General features: G+C 41.7%; 1 protein-coding gene across 4 annotated transcripts in view; it reads left to right on the top strand.

Annotated features, from left to right (window-relative positions):
• Oct-TyrR (Octopamine-Tyramine receptor) overlaps positions 1–15,915 on the top strand; it is a 430,474-nt gene that overhangs the window by 172,974 nt on the left and 241,585 nt on the right. The window contains exon 2 of one of the 4 annotated variants that reach the window (XR_010953449.1): positions 1,868–2,707. The exons of the other annotated variants lie outside the window; for them this stretch is intronic. The gene's annotated coding sequence lies outside the window, so the exon portion shown is untranslated. Of the gene's footprint in view, positions 1–1,867; positions 2,708–15,915 lie in introns of those variants that run through there. 4 annotated transcript variants of the gene reach the window in all.

Genomic DNA, 15,915 nt, shown 5'->3' on the forward strand with positions numbered 1-15,915 from the left:
GCTGGAAAAACCGCCATGTACTTGGAAGGTGTATGTAGCAAACCGCACATCAGAAATCATAAAAAATATAGGAAATGTCAAATGGAGACACGTAGCCACTAACTATAACCCTGCAGATCTAGGAACTCGAGGTTGCAGGCCACAGGACCTAATACTAAGAACACTTTGGTGGCACGGACCAGAGTGGTTACTAAAACCCCCCGACCATTGGCCATTACCACTTCGCCAAAATATCCCCCCTCACGAGGAACGTAAAGTAGAAGCTCTTCACATTTTAGACAACCAGCCTGACATATTAGATCGCTTCTCTTCATGGTCCAAAACCTTACGTGTGATAGCGTACATGTTCAGATTTGTCCACCAATTCAAACCAAAACAGTCCACTGCTCCTACCCGTTACGAGTCCGTCGTTATCACACAAAAGGAAATCCACAGGGTCAAAACAGGCCTTATTAAACTTGCACAAGAAAGACATTACCCAAAAGAATTTTCTCAATTAACCCACAGGCAACCAATTTCCAAAAAGAGCTCTCTTTTAACGTTAAACCCCCTACTAGACGAAAATGGACTTCTTCGTGTTGACCAACGCTGGCCTACCATACAATGAGAGATAAGCAGTCATAATTCCGGAATCGTGGAGATTATGCTATCTTTTTCTTAACTTCCTACATAACCTCCTCATGCACGCTGAACACCAACTGATGGTTCGAATAACAAGGCAAGAATATTACATTCCTAGATTGAAATCGAAAGTAAGAAACTGTATACGTTGCTGCAAAACCTGCACCATTTTTTAACAAAACACCCGTTCCCAAATTATGACAGCTCTACAACCAGAGCGTGCTACTTTCTCCTTACCATTCACCTACACAGGTTTAGATTTTGCAGTCCCGCTGGATATTAAATCTTCAACGCTCCGGAAGTCCCCACTACTTAAAGGATATGTTTGTGTTTACATCTGCTTCTCCACCAAAGCTATTCACCTTGAGCCCTGTTCAGACTTGTCAACCAAAGCATTTCAGGCAGCATTCGCTCGTTTCGTTGGTAGACGAGGACTCCCGCAGCAAGTCTTCTCAGACAATGGAAAGAACTTTGTTGGCGCCAATCAAGCTTTTCAACAAGATTTCCGTAAATTTTTGAAATACACCTCCGATGACATACGTGCAAAGTATAGCGTGCATGGATTTGAATGGCATTTCTTGCCACCTAATGCTCCCCACATGGGAGGCCTGTGGGAGGCACCCGTAAAGAGTTTTAAACATCATTTCAAACGGACAGTTGGAAGCCATACCCTTACCTTTGAAGAATTAGCCACTCTGCTTGCTCGAATCGAAGCAGTCCTGAACTCCCGACCTCTCTCTCCCATGTCCGATAACCCCCAGGAATTACTAGCATTAACTCCGGGACATTTTTTGCGTGGAGGGCCACTCCTAGGTATACCAGAACCCCGATTCGACAATCTATCCCTTTAGAATAGATGGGAAAAACTCAAAGTCTTACATCAACAGTTCAGCCTGCGCTGGAAAGAAGAGTATCTCAAAGAGCTACATCAGAGACATAAATGGAAGCTACCTCAAACAAACCTTTCCATTGGCGACTTCGTCGTCATTAAAAACGAGTTAACACCCCCAACGAATGGAGATTAGGACGTGTAGAGAAGTTGTATCACGGATCGGATAATCGTGTGCGAGTGGCGGATGTCAAGACACAAAATGGAATTTTCACAAGACCAATTGTTAAGCTCTGTCCACTTCCTATTGCATCTGATACCCCACAGGCCAATTCTACACAGGACATTTAATGATCACAATCACATATATTAGTATTAAGCTTGCAAAGAATTTCTTATTTATTCATACATTTACAGGTTGTGGCCACCAACAGAAGGCACCCGAGATCCAGCCGTTCACAAATGTAGGGTCTGCCTCAGATATCATCCTCTTCGGTTTTGTAAGGAGTTCCGGGCAATGAAGATCAACGAGCGTAAGGAGATAGTGCGGCAGTTCAAACACTGCCCAAATTGTTTGGCTCGCTCGCACGACAACACAAGGCAATGCTCAAGTCCAGAAACTTGCTAGGTATGTAATGAACTGCACCATACCCTATTACACAAACGAGAGTTCGGAGAAAGAGAACCCGAAAGTAGAGGAACCCGCAAACAGGTGAAGCGACTCAAAGAACAGCACAAGCAACTCGATGTGGCCATTCGTGCACTCGAGAAACTGAGAGCATCCCTTGCACCAGTGCAACGGGGGCGCCATGTTTAAATGACTTACGTCACTTAAAGGAAACGCAACCCTGCGATCCCAAAGCCCATCACGCATCCCTGCGTGTCGTTGCATAGCGAAGCATCCCTGTTTTATTTCGAACTTCCAACAGTGTTGGAAAGGCTATAAAAGCGCTGCGCGCTCCTGAATTCACTCTCGTTTTGTTTCTACAGCTTTCATCAATCAACACAGGTAAACTGTATCACCACGGAAAGCAATCCGATCTTCGCAGTGTTTGTGCCACCGATAGTTGTAGTGCGTTCAATTAAAATCATTGTTCAAAATTACATAATTTCATTTTAAGTTAAAAGTTAAAGTTAAATTAACCTAGAGTCGAAACTCTCACATTGAATTCAAATATCAAAAATAAGAAATTTCACGTGTTAATACTAATATAAGAAATCAATTGTATTAAATATTGAAATTATGCCAATATCACACATCTCGCCTTCTTTTCTTTCATTCCTTAGAGCGACCCTTATAGTCCAAAGCAGGTGAAATCCCCTTTCCCTTTTGTCCTTATTGGTTATTACCAAAATTAACATAAGCTAATTGACAAATACTCGACCATGTTTGGTGATCGCTGCCAGATTAAACAAGCAATAAAAATAGCATCTAGAGAAAAATGCAAAAAACTTGCCATTTTCACAGATAGCTTATCCTCCATTAATTCCCTGAAAAAGAAAACTACAAATAACTTCATAGTAGCAAGCATTCACAATACATTACAGAACTCAAGCTTTGTTGACATTCACATTATTTGGACTCCAAGTCATGTAGCAATTCCATTCAATGAGAAGACGGACTTTGCTGCCTAGGAACTTGCTACAAGAGAAGCAGTTATAGCAGAAACTGCCCGCACACCACAGGAAGCCCTAATAAAAATAAATAAAGTTATAGCAAATCAATGGAACAATGAATTTCAAATAATAAGCAATAGTAAAGGTACTCAATTCGCAGCAATAGTTGCTGACATTCACCAAAAGCATGGTATAATAATAAACAAATTTTAATGGACCCTTATGACATCAAACTTATAAATAGTCTGATCCAAACAATATTTATGCAGTTTGAGGCGGAATATGTTTAATCTATGTTCTTTCTGCATAGAAACGCCAGACCATCTTATATTTTAATGTACGAATTTCGAAACATTGCGAAACAATTTTAACATATTTAAGAATTCCACATCGTTAATTGAATTATTGAAATCTAAAAATACTAAGGTGTATGAAGAACTCATACAATTTATTCATGAGGCACAGCTGGATAAAAAGCTATAAGGTGTTCTCACCACTCTCGGTAAATATTTTTTAGAACGCGTTAGCTCTATATCTTATAGAAGTTTCTTTTCTCTTTATTCTGCAATTAAATAAAAACACATACAAATGTAAATATATATACAAAATAAATGTACATTTTATGTTTTGTAACATGGTGTATAAGGTGTAGCTTACAAACACTTTGACCAATAAGCTGTATTCATACGAATACGAACATATCCACAAAAAAAAAGAAATGAATAATGTATATATCATGCGCTCACCATAATAACACAGCGCAACCAAAAAAATATGAGAGAAATAAATAATAGTTTAAAAAAACTAAAAAAACACGTTTTTATAGCAAACCGAACTAAAAAATGGAAAACAACTTTTAATTAAAAAGAGTTTATATAACAGTAGTAGAAGGTCAAAGAATCGTTTATAGTTAATCACCTCAAAATAAAATTATAATAAAATTTAAGTTATTAACAGAATACTTTAATTCAGAGTAAAATGCGTGGGTGCATTTGATAACATTTCATATCTTTCCTCTCAGATAGTTGCCAATATAATGATTGTAACATTCAATATCAAGCACCCCACGCTTTTTACTGTGAATTAAATTATTCTCTTAATAACTTAAATTTTAATATAACTTTATTTTGAAGTGATTAACTATAAGCGATTGTTTGACCTTCTACTACTGTTATATAAACTCTTTTTAATTGAAAATTATTTTCTATTTTTTAGTTCGGTTTATTAAAATTTTTAGTTCAAGTAATTTTAAAAGTTTTAGTCGAGCGTGATGAAACCTCGAAACGCCAGTGGTCCATGGATGAATCCAACCCCACGGCACCGAAAAGGGCCAGTACGCAGGGAGGCTGGACGCGGTCTTTCGCCGAAATTGCCAAGGGTCGGCAGGTCATTGGCATTATAGACGAGAGCAGCGAAGATGGCAGGATCCCGAAACAACAGTGGAAGTGGATCGAGGCCGCGCTCACTACGGTGGCCGTTAAGGTTTAAAAGACAACCCTGGTCCACCGCCATCTTACACCGATTCAGGGTGGTTCCAGGGCAATGTCAAGCTAATTGCCTGTGACGACGCCAGGTCGGCCAACCTTTATAGGGCCGCCGTTACGCTGATAGGGGTGGTATATCCGGGCGCGTGCCCCAAGGTAGTGGAGGCGCGTGATATCCCCTCACGACCAAGGGCTAGAGCCTGGGTCCCAGTGACGCCAACGGACCCAGCTGACATCCTGGAGCTGCTCCAGGAGTACAACCCGCCACAGGTTTGGAAGTCAACCCCAATAAAACCGAGCTTGTTCTCTTCACGAGGAGGTACAAAGTACCAAATCTTACACCGCCAAGAATTGGGGGTACGTTCTTAGTGTTTAGCGATCAAGTCAAGTATTTGGGAGTCATTCTGGATAGGAAGCTATTATGGAGTGACCATATAGTGGAGCGATCCAAGAAGGCAACAGCAGAGCTGTTCACCTGCAAGAGGGCAATTGGCTCCTCCTGGGGATTCTCCTCTAAGCTGAACTACCGTATTTACACATCCATTGTGCGCCCGATTCTTCTTTATGGGGCCTTGGTCTGGTGGCCTGCACTAGCTAAAAGTACCTATCCTAAAATTCTTCAAAAGGTGCAACGGAGCTCGGAGCTCTGCATTACCGGAGCTCTCGGCTCCACTCCAGATTCCGTTACATACATACATGGATACATAGATACAGGCCAAGCTAATAAAAGCGTGTTAAAAAGGGCTCCAGTATGCTCTTTCGCAGATGTGCCACGCATCCACTTCTATCATTAATAAAGGAACATTATGTGCAAGGTTTCAAATCTATGGCCATTTGAGGTGGTCACAAGTTCAATTGACCTTATGTCCGTTAACCCTATGTGACCCCACCATCACATTAATACATTGTCATCGACCCTTGATACGCGTGCAAAGTTTCAATCAAACTTATGGCCATTCAAAGTGGTAATAAGGCCAATTGACCTTATGTCCGTTGGCCTTATGTCACCACACCATCGCATTAATACATTGTCATCGAGCCTTGATATGTGTTCAAAGTTGCAATCAAACTTATCGCCATTCAAAGTGGTGACAAGGCCAATTGACCTTATGGCCTTTGACCTTATGTCACCACACCATCACATTAATGCATTGTCATCGGTCCTTGATTCGTATGCAAAGTTTCATATTAATCAGACTTCTAGAAATCGGTGAAAATTAAGCTGAAAGATTCCGTTACATACAGGCCAAGCTAATAAAAGCGTGCTAAAAAGGGCTCCAGTATGCTCTTTCGTAGATGTGCCATGCATCCACTTCTATCATTAATAAAGGAATGCGTTTTTCGCATTATGTGCAAGGTTTCAAATCTATGGCCATTTGGGGTGGTCATAAGTTCAATTGACCTTATGTCCGTTAACCTTATGTCACCCCACCATCACATTATTGCATTGTCATCGAGCTTTGATACATGTGCAAAGTTTCAATCAAACTTATGGCCATTGAAAGTGGTAATAAGGCCAATTGACCTTATGGCCGTTGACCTTATGTCACCCCACCATCACATTATTGCATTGTCATCGAGCCCTGATACGTGTGCAAAGTTTCAATCAAACTTATGGCCATTCAAAGTGGTAATAAGGCCAATTTACCTTATGGCCGTTGACCTTATGTCACCACGCCATCACATTAATGCATTTTCATCGAGTCTTGTTATGAGTGCAAAGTTTCAATCAAACTTATGGCCATTCAAAGTGGTAATAAGTCCAATTAACCTTATGGCCGTTGACCTTATGTCACCACACCATCACATTAATGCATTGTCATCGGTCCTTTATACGTATGCAAAGTTTCAAACTAATCAGACTTCTAGAAACCGGTGAAAATTAAACTCAAAGATTCCGTTACATACAGCGTTGTGATAACTAAGTGTGATATCTTCTGCATAGACGTCAAAATTCCAAAGTGATTGGATCACCTGATTTGTATTTGACTATCGCTGTATATGCTGTCTCATTCTGTATCTCTTTCACCCGCTGAAGATAGGCGTCGCCATATTGAACACTTTGTCAAAACCCTAAAAAGTAGCCATATTGAACATCCTGTCAGGCATTTGACAGATAAGATATCACACTTACAGCCCTATTCTGTGCACTTGACAAATTCACCATCTTGCTTATTTGTCAAGTTTGATAATTTATCAAGTAATTGCTATTCTATGTAAAAAATAAAAAGCCTTTTCGCTGACAAATTGTCAATAAGTCAAACGCTCTTTATAATTTAATTTATACGGATAAACTTAAATTAGAATTCTGTTATTGTGCGATCGAGAGAAAATGGAAGATTTATTACTTTTGCTATTATTGTGGGAAGATCCTCTCGGAATTTTGGGGGTAATTTCAGGACGGTTTTGGGGACTCCCTCGGGGTCATTTGGGGGGCATTCCGGGATGTTTTTGGGGTTTCCATTGGGTGCTCCCGGGGTCATTTGGGGGTCGTTCCTGTATAGTTTTGGGACTCCCTCGGGGTCATTTGGGGATCATTCCGGTACAGTTTTGGGGACTCCCTCGGGGTATTTGGGGGTCGTTCCGGTACAGTTTTGGGGACTCTCTCGGGGTAATTTGGGGGTCGTTCCGGGATGTTTATGGGGACTCTCTCGGGGTCGTTTAGGGGTAATTGTGGCATGGCTTTGGGGACTCCCGCGGGGTCATTTGGGGATCATTACGGGGAGGTTTTGGGGAGTCCCTCGGGGTCATTTGGGGATCATTCCGGGATGGTTTTGGGGACTCCCTCGGGGTCATTTGGGGGACATTCCGGTATGGTTTTGGGGTTTCCATTGGGTGCTGCCGGGGTCATTTGGGGGTTGTTCCTGGTTCGTTTTGGGGACTCCCTCGGGGTCATTTGGGGATCATTCCGGGACGGTTTTGGGGACTCCCTCGGCGGAATTTGGGGGACATTCCGGGATGGTTTTGGGGACTCCCTCGAGGTTATTTGGGGGTTCTGTCCCCCAAATGACCCCCAGAGAGTATCCAAATAGATCTCGGAACGACCCCTAAATGACCCCGGGAGGACCCGATGGAGTCCCCAAAACCATCGCGGAATGGCCCCCAAATGACCCCGAGGGAGTCCCCAAATGGATCCCGGAATGACCCCCAAGTGACCCCGAGGGAGTCCCCAAAACCATCCCAGAATTCTCCCAAATGACTCCGAGGGAGTCCCCAAAAACATCCCGGCAGGACCCCAATTCACCCTGGGAAGACCCCGAGGGAGTCGCCAAAACCACCCCGGAAAGACCCCGAGGGAGTCCCCAAAATCATCCCGAAGACACCCAAATTATCCAGAGAGTCCCCAAAAAGATCCCGGAACGACCCTCAAATGCACCCGATGGGGACCCCAAAACAATCCCACAATGTCCCCCAAGTGACCCCGAGGGAGTCCCCAAACCCGTCCCGGAATGATCCCCAAATGACCCCGAGGGAAACCCCAAATGCCCCGAGGGATTCCCCAAAGCCATGCCGAAATGACCCCCAAAAAACCCAGCGGATTATTTTTTCCTATTCCAATTTCGGGGTTATAAGCGTAAAATGAGACAAATCGCTCCAATTGCTCATGCGTAGCACGTTCCACTTTTGATTTCTTTGAAAAAACTATGATTTTAAAATACTTGTTACAAAAAATTAAGAACAATATTTAACTCTTACGTTTTTTCCATTTCGCGATTGTTGCACTAAACCGTTGATTTAAATGAAAATAAAATACAGTCCATTAAAATAATAATTTATAAAATAAAAAAAAATAATAAATTTAAAAAATACTTGCAACCCCAAACGTGTGAGTCGAATACGTCATCTACTGTGCCACGACTCATACGCGTACAAGCACATCAAATTACTTGCTTATAACTCACATTAAACTGCTCGCCCTCAACTGCCCCACGCTTAGCTAATTTAGTTCACCCCAATATGGTGAAAAGCACAGTTCGTAGAGCTTTTTAGAGTTGTCAAGCTATGCACAGAATAAACATATTTGTCAACTTGATAAAAATCTTGATTACTTGTCAACTTATTGACAATTTGTCAAGTACACAGAATAACCCCGTAAGTGTGATATCCTATCTGTCAACTGCCTGACAGGCTGTTCAATATGGCGGCGCCTATCTTCAGCGGGTGATAGAAAGAGATACAGAATGAGACAGCGATTGTAATTTACAAATCGGGTGATCCAATCACTTTGGAATTTTGACGTTTATGCAGAAGATATCACACTTACAGCCCTATTCTGTGCACTTGACAAATTCACCATCTTGCTTATTTGTCAAGTTTGATAATTTATCAAGTAATTGCTATTCTATGTAAAAAATAAAAAGCCTTTTCGCTGACAAATTGTCAATAAGTCAAACGCTCCTGATAATTTAATTTATACGGATAAACTTAAATTAGAATTCTGTTATTGTGCGATCGAGAGAAAATGGAAGATTTATTACTTTTGCTATTATTTTGGGAAGATTCTCTGGGGATTTTGGGGGTAATTTCAGGACGGTTTTGGGGACTCCCTCGGGGTCATTTGGGGTACATTCCGGGATGGTTTTGTGGTTTCCATTGGGTGCTCCCGTGGTCATTTGGGGGTTGTTCCTGTATCGTTTTGGGGACTCCCTCGGGGTCATTTGGGGTTCATTCCGGTACAGTTTTGGGGACTCCCTCGTGTTATTTGGGGGTCGTTCGGGTACAGTTTTGGGGACTCCCTCGGGGTAATTTGGGGGTCGTTCCGGGATGTTTATGGGGACTCTCTCGGGGTCGTTTAGGGGTAATTTTGGCATGGCCTTGGGTACTCCCGCGGGGTCATTTGGGGATCATTACGGGGAGGTTTTGGAGAGTCCCTCGGGGTCATTTGCGTCATTCCGGGACGGTTTTGGGGACTCCCTCGGGGTCATTTGGGGGACATTCGGGGATGGTTTTGGGGTTTCCATTGGGTGCTCCCGGGGTCATTTGGGGTCGTTCCTGTATCGTTTTGGGGACTCCCTCGAGGTAATTTGGGGATCATTCCGGTACAGTTTTGGGGACTCCCTCCGGGTAATTTGGGGGTCGTTCCGGGATGTTTATGGGGACTCTCTCGGGGTCATTTAGGGATAATTTTGGCATGGCTTTGGGGACTCCCGCGGGGTCATTTGGGGATCATTACGGGGAGGTTTTGGGGAGTCCCTCGGGGTCATTTGGAGATCATTCCGGGACGGTTTTGGGCACTCCCTCGGTGGCATTTGGGGGACATTCCGGGATGGTTTTGGGGACTCCCTCCAGGTTATTTGGGGGTTATGTCCCCCAAATGACCCCCAGAGAGTATCCAAATAGATCTCGGAACGACCCCTAAATGACCCCGGGAGGACCCGATGGAGTCCCCAAAACCATCCCGGAATGGCCCCCAAATGACCCCGAGGGAGTCCCCAAATGGATCCCGGAATGACCCCCAAGTGACCCCGAGGGAGTCCCCAAAACCATCCCAGAATTCTCCCAAATGACTCCGAGGGAGTCCCTAAAAACATCCCGGCACGACCCCAATTCACCCTGGGAAGACCCCGAGGGAGTCCCCATAAACATCCCGGAACGCCCCTAAATGACCCCGATGGAGTCCCCAAAATCATCCCGGAAGACACCCAAATTATCCCGAGAGTCCCCAAAAAGATCCCGGAACGACCCCCCAAAATGCACCCGATGGGGACCCCAAAAAAATCCCGCAATGTCCCTCAAATGACCCCGAGGGAGTCCCCAAACCCGTCCCGGAATGATTCCCAAATGATCCCGACGGAGTCCCCAAGCCATGCCGAAATGACCCCCAAAAAACCCAGCGGATTATTTTTTCCTATTCCAATTTCGGGGTTAGAAGCATAAAATGAGACATATCGCTCCAATTGCTCATGCGTAGCACGTTCCACTTTTGATTTCTTTGAAAAAACTATGATTTTAAAATATTTGTTACAAAAAATTAAGAACAATATTTAACTCTTACGTTTTTTCCATTTCGCGATTGTTGCACTAAACCGTTGATTTAAATGAAAATAAAATACAGTCCATTAAAATAATAATTTATAAAATAAAAAAAAATAATAAATTTAAAAAATACTTGCAACCCCAAACGTGTGAGTCGAATACGTCATCTACTGTGCCACGACTCATACGCGTACAAGCACATCAAATTACTTGCTTATAACTCACATTAAACTGCTCGCCCTCAACTGCCCCACGCTTAGCTAATTTAGTTCACCCCAATATGGTGAAAAGCACAGTTCGTAGAGCTTTTTAGAGTTGTCAAGCTATGCACAGAATAAACATATTTGTCAACTTGATAAAAATCTTGATTACTTGTCAACTTATTGACAATTTGTCAAGTACACAGAATAACCCCGTAAGTGTGATATCCTATCTGTCAACTGCCTGACAGGCTGTTCAATATGGCGGCGCCTATCTTCAGCGGGTGATAGAAAGAGATACAGAATGAGACAGCGATTGTAATTTACAAATCGGGTGATCCAATCACTTTGGAATTTTGACGTTTATGCAGAAGATATCACACTTACAGCCCTATTCTGTGCACTTGACAAATTCACCATCTTGCTTATTTGTCAAGTTTGATAATTTATCAAGTAATTGCTATTCTATGTAAAAAATAAAAAGCCTTTTCGCTGACAAATTGTCAATAAGTCAAACGCTCCTGATAATTTAATTTATACGGATAAACTTAAATTAGAATTCTGTTATTGTGCGATCGAGAGAAAATGGAAGATTTATTACTTTTGCTATTATTTTGGGAAGATTCTCTGGGGATTTTGGGGGTAATTTCAGGACGGTTTTGGGGACTCCCTCGGGGTCATTTGGGGTACATTCCGGGATGGTTTTGTGGTTTCCATTGGGTGCTCCCGTGGTCATTTGGGGGTTGTTCCTGTATCGTTTTGGGGACTCCCTCGGGGTCATTTGGGGTTCATTCCGGTACAGTTTTGGGGACTCCCTCGTGTTATTTGGGGGTCGTTCGGGTACAGTTTTGGGGACTCCCTCGGGGTAATTTGGGGGTCGTTCCGGGATGTTTATGGGGACTCTCTCGGGGTCGTTTAGGGGTAATTTTGGCATGGCCTTGGGTACTCCCGCGGGGTCATTTGGGGATCATTACGGGGAGGTTTTGGAGAGTCCCTCGGGGTCATTTGCGTCATTCCGGGACGGTTTTGGGGACTCCCTCGGGGTCATTTGGGGGACATTCGGGGATGGTTTTGGGGTTTCCATTGGGTGCTCCCGGGGTCATTTGGGGTCGTTCCTGTATCGTTTTGGGGACTCCCTCGAGGTAATTTGGGGATCATTCCGGTACAGTTTTGGGGACTCCCTCCGGGTAATTTGGGGGTCGTTCCGGGATGTTTATGGGGACTCTCTCGGGGTCATTTAGGGATAATTTTGGCATGGCTTTGGGGACTCCCGCGGGGTCATTTGGGGATCATTACGGGGAGGTTTTGGGGAGTCCCTCGGGGTCATTTGGAGATCATTCCGGGACGGTTTTGGGCACTCCCTCGGTGGCATTTGGGGGACATTCCGGGATGGTTTTGGGGACTCCCTCCAGGTTATTTGGGGGTTATGTCCCCCAAATGACCCCCAGAGAGTATCCAAATAGATCTCGGAACGACCCCTAAATGACCCCGGGAGGACCCGATGGAGTCCCCAAAACCATCCCGGAATGGCCCCCAAATGACCCCGAGGGAGTTCCCAAATGGATCCCGGAATGACCCCCAAGTGACCCCGAGGGAGTCCCCAAAACCATCCCAGAATTCTCCCAAATGACTCCGAGGGAGTCCCTAAAAACATCCCGGCACGACCCCAATTCACCCTGGGAAGACCCCGAGGGAGTCCCCATAAACATCCCGGAACGCCCCTAAATGACCCCGATGGAGTCCCCAAAATCATCCCGGAAGACACCCAAATTATCCCGAGAGTCCCCAAAAAGATCCCGGAACGACCCCCCAAAATGCACCCGATGGGGACCCCAAAAAAATCCCGCAATGTCCCTCAAATGACCCCGAGGGAGTCCCCAAACCCGTCCCGGAATGATTCCCAAATGATCCCGACGGAGTCCCCAAGCCATGCCGAAATGACCCCCAAAAAACCCAGCGGATTATTTTTTCCTATTCCAATTTCGGGGTTAGAAGCATAAAATGAGACATATCGCTCCAATTGCTCATGCGTAGCACGTTCCACTTTTGATTTCTTTGAAAAAACTATGATTTTAAAATATTTGTTACAAAAAATTAAGAACAATATTTAACTCTTACGTTTTTTCCAATTCGCGATTGTTGCACTAAACCGTTGATTTAAATGAAAATAAAATACAGTCCATTAAAATAATAATTTATAAAATAAAAAAAAATAATAAATTTAAAAAATGCTTGCTTGCAGTGGGCTTTGAACCCGCAACCCCAAACGCGTGAGTCGGGTACGTCATCCACTGTGCCACGGCTCATACACCCACAAGCACATCAAATTACTCCCTTATAACTCACATTAAACTGCTCGCCCTCAACTGCCCCACGCTTAGCTAATTTAGTTCACCCCAGTATGGTGAAAAGCACAGGTCGTAGAGCTTTTTAGAGTTGTCAAACTATGCACAGAATAGAAATATTTGTCAACTTGATAAAAATCTTGATTACTTGTCAACTTATTGACAATTTGTCAAGTACACAGAATAACCCCGTTAGTTATCATTCACAATGACATACAGGCCAAGCTAATAAACGCGTGTTAATAAAAAAACAAAGTTAACTCACAACTTACGGCTCCAACGTTGAAAGATCATTCAGCAGAGACCTGGAAAAAAATGTATGCTGGAAATCGAAAATTATTAACATTTAAACTTGTTGTTGTTTTCCGTTTATATGTTAAACAAAAAATATTAATTTCCCTTTCCTGTGTAGTCTTCGAACTACATTGTTTAGAGAAAATAACTATGAGGTGAATTGAACCGATTCTATGAGAATTATATCGCATTCGAAAAATCGCATGCGATTTTCTTTTGAATCACACTTTATCGCACATTTAATAATGCAAAGTTAAGGTAGGGAACACTAACCACTAATTAATCAAATGTATTTCTATTAATATTTAATACACTTTAAAATCAAATTCCATTTATATGTATTTTTTTTTTCTCTAATGAAAATACTAGTTACACACTGAAAATTCTCTCACTACTGTGAGTATGTATACATATTTATATGTGTATACTTGGTGACGATTTAAGTGTACATATTTTAATTCACATTATTTTATGTTTTATGTTTAGTTTATAATGGTTTTAACTTTTAGAAACTAATAATCTAATATATAATACATAAACCTTTATTTCAAGAGAAAACTGCGTTATTTCTGCTTCTTCTTTAAAAAAATTAGGTGTAGATACCAATATGTGTAATGATTAAATGTATGTACACCTTACATTTATATATTCATTTTTCCAAATTTTTAGCAAAAATTAAGAATTATGGGATTTTCTTTTCTTTTTTTCCTTAAATTTTCTACGAAAACAAGATTTAAATTTTAATTAAAAGTTTTTAGAAATAAAACAATATTTCATATGCGAAAATTTTAGTTTTTTTTCAAAGCTAAGTAAAAACTGGCGGCGAACTTCACTGTATTATGCACTAGGGAATATGCCGCAACCAAAGTAAAGATGAAATGAGGGAAAATACTGCCATATCCACGAGAACTCGTCCTCAGAGAATGCTGGATTTCGGGAAACCTTTCATTTTCAAAATTTTAGTACATTATAATTAATTTCGTTGATTAAAATAACGCGAATTTTATGAATTATTTTATTTCGATTATCTCGAACATTTCGAAGCTACTTTTAAGTTTAGCTTTCGATTTTGGAAAAAACCACGTGAGTCACACTTTAGACTCACAAATTTCACACGGTGTCGAAGCTCGAATTAAAAAATATGAGATCTTCACTCTTTGAAAGATCAAACTAAAAGGCGTGAACCCCCGCGTTCTTAAGCTTAGCTTACCGCAACTTGCGGGATTTTTTCGATTTTCTTGCTGAATCATCGCGAGTGGCGTGATTTTCAAGATCTTAAAAAGACATAATGATAAATGTCAGTGTAAACAATAATATTGTTTACAACAAGTGGCAATTCCTAGATGATCAAATGACAAAACCGCAAGTTCGAATTTTTCGATATGAAAGTAATGCGCAATTCGGTACTTCTAATTAGAATTTAACCTTAATAAGGTAAATATATTCGCATGTAGTTATGTACATATAACTAAATAAGAACTAAAATCCTACAACAAAATAATAAAGATAAAGCAAATATAGTAGGTATAAATAACATAGTTTTAATTAGTAATAATAGCATATATATGGTAGGTATATAAAAAAATGTAGATATAGTTGTACTAAAATTCAATCCAAAATTTTGATTGGAAGCATGTGATCGAAGAATTTGCATTCTGTTAATCTTATGGAAAAAAATTAGTCTGTCAAGTAGAAGTATAGCTAATGTGAGATAGGAATGTTAATTCGGCAACAAGCGCCACTACATACTCCTTACGGCAGTACTGTGTAAAAAATTACATAAATTCCGCTACCGCCAAAAGCAAATTTGAATCATGTTTGAAAACAGCTATGTGCTATACAACGGCGCAAATATTTATCACGCCGTAATGGGTTTAATAACATGATTGTTTCCTTCCCACATCTATAACATATTTTTCATAAAATATCTCAAATAAAAATTTGCAAAATTTTGCATATGGGCACCAGAAGTTTGGTTTTTTGCTCTCCTGAAAAGTTACTGAAGCGCAGCGACGGTATAATTCCGATTAGGCCGAACTTAAACTTCTTTACTTTTCTTTTTTTTCTAAGAACAAGACTTCTATGTCACCAAAAGGAAGATATTTTTGTTATTCAAATGGAGTTCATAACATTTTGATATACTTTTTTAAATGTCGCAGAAATCTTACAAAAAACCTTAATTTAAACTTTAGTATCGGCCACCGTGGTGTGATGGTAGCGTGCTCCGCCTACCACACCGAATGCCCTGGGTTCACACCCCGGGCAAAGCAACTTCAAAATTTTAGAAATAAGGCTTTTCAATTAGAATAAAATTTTTCTAATCGGGGTCGCCCCTCGGCAGTGTTTGGGAAGCACTCTGAGTGTATTTCTGCCATGAAAAGCTCTCAGTGGAAACTCATCTGCCTCGCAGATGCCGTTTGGAGTCGGCATAAAACAAGTAGGTCCGTCCCGCCAATTTGTAGGAAAAATTAAAGAGGAGCAGTACTCAAATTCGAAGAGAAGCTCGGCCTAAAATCTCTTCGGAGGTTATCGCGCCTTACATTTTATTT

Source organism: Eurosta solidaginis, chromosome 5 (genome assembly GCF_040869045.1).
Source record: "Eurosta solidaginis isolate ZX-2024a chromosome 5, ASM4086904v1, whole genome shotgun sequence".
Classification (NCBI taxonomy): Eukaryota; Metazoa; Arthropoda; class Insecta; order Diptera; family Tephritidae; genus Eurosta; species Eurosta solidaginis.